At 41.8% G+C, this 1,771-nt stretch overlaps 1 non-coding gene across 1 annotated transcript; it reads right to left on the reverse strand.

Moving 5' to 3' along the window:
- Positions 1 to 688: 688 nt before the first annotated feature.
- Positions 689 to 803, reverse strand: LOC136726867 (U5 spliceosomal RNA). Its single transcript, XR_010808248.1, has one exon. It is a non-coding gene; the product is annotated as a U5 spliceosomal RNA (small nuclear RNA).
- Positions 804 to 1,771: the final 968 nt, after the last annotated feature.

A 1,771-nucleotide genomic window follows, 5' to 3' on the forward strand; every position in this document is an offset into this window, starting at 1 on the left:
GATTTGGTCACGGAAGTGATTTGTCTTTGATTTGTTGATCTAGAGTTGAATTTTAATTAGTTTTTCCCTTTTGTATAATTAGTGTAGTGCTACATTTAGTCTTTGTTTTTAAATAAATTTGACAATTTATATCTTTGGAATTGGTGTCTGCGTCCAATTATTACAGAAATTGAGTTCTACAAGACTCCAGGATTCGTGATAAGGTGATACTATGAATTCACTTCTTTAATTGAAATGTATAAGTGTACCTTACGCTACATATATGTATGTATGTATGTATGTATGTATGTCCAATTGCTTTGACAATACAAATGAATTGAATTGAGAGGGAGAGAGAGAGAGAGAGAGAGAGAGAGAGAGAGAGACAGACAGACAGACAGACTGACAAACAGAAAAACAGACAGACACAGACACACACACACACAGAGCCAGCCAGCCAGCCAGCTCAGCGATGACATCACGAGCCTCTCTCAGCTGACTGCTATGACATCACAGAGCACGTACATTCCGTTGCTTGCCGTCTGTCAACCACTCAGTCACTGCCAGCCAGACTGGCTGGCTGGCTGGATGGGGGGGCTGCTTGCTGCTGCTGCGTACCTTAGCAAGCTTATTTGCTTGACCGGCCTTCCTACTCCTCTGCCCACATGCCCACCTATGCCCGATCTGCTGTTCACCTGGATCACAGCTCCGCCCCAACAAGGCAGAGCCCCCCAAGAATGGTACAAACTCACCCACGATCCCCTCCACGGAAAGCTTTAGCAAAAGGCAAAAGCGTTATACGTAATGAAGAGGAACCCGAGTCCAAGACGCATCCGACCAGCCATACATATTTGTGTGTATTAAAGATCACATTTTCTTACATTTAGTTTTTCTGTACTTTATTACATCTTATTGTGATTTATAAAAGTATTGTTTCTTTTCCATATGTATGTATGTATGTGTGTGTGTGTGTGTGTCTGTCTCTGTGTGAAAGTTAGTGTGTGTGTCTGTACGTGTGTGTGCCTGTCTCTGTGTGAAAGTGTGTGTGTGTGTGTGTGTGTGTGTGTGTATATGTCTCTCTGTGAAAGTGTGTGTGTGGGTGTGACAGTGTGTGTGAGTGTCTGTCTGTCTGTCTGTCATGTAACTCGCACATCTGTGAGAGCACCATTTTTGCAGAAGAGATGTACACATTTTGGAGCAACATATGCTGCCATCCAGACATCATCTTTTCCAGTGACGTCCCTGCATTTTCAAACAGATCACATTTTATTACACTTTGTTTATCTGTATTTTATTACATCTTATTGTGATTTATACTTGTAATGTTTCTTTTCCATATATATGTATGTACAGTGGGGGAAAAAAGTAATTGATCCCCTGCTGATTTTGTACGTTTGTCCACTGACAAAGAAATGATCAGTCTATAATTTTAATGGTAGGTGTATTTTAGCAGTGAGAGACAGAATAACAACAAGAAAATCCAGAAAAACGCATTTCAAAAAAGTTATAAATTGATTTGCATGTTAATGAGGGAAATAAGTATTTGACCCATTTTCAATGCCCTGGCTTAGGGTTCTCACCCATGATTTGACGGTACATGGCCCCGTCCATCGTCCCTTTGATGCGGTGCAGTTGTCCTGTCCCCTTAGCAGAAAAACAGCCCCAAAGCATAATGTTTCCACCTCCATGTTTGATGGTGGGAATGGTGTTCTTGGGGTCATTCCTCCTCCTCCAAACACGGCGAGTTGAGTTGATGGCAAAGAGCTTGATTTTGGTCTCATCTGAGACCACT

Source organism: Amia ocellicauda, unplaced genomic scaffold, assembly GCF_036373705.1.
Source record: "Amia ocellicauda isolate fAmiCal2 unplaced genomic scaffold, fAmiCal2.hap1 HAP1_SCAFFOLD_26, whole genome shotgun sequence".
NCBI lineage: Eukaryota > Metazoa > Chordata > Actinopteri > Amiiformes > Amiidae > Amia > Amia ocellicauda.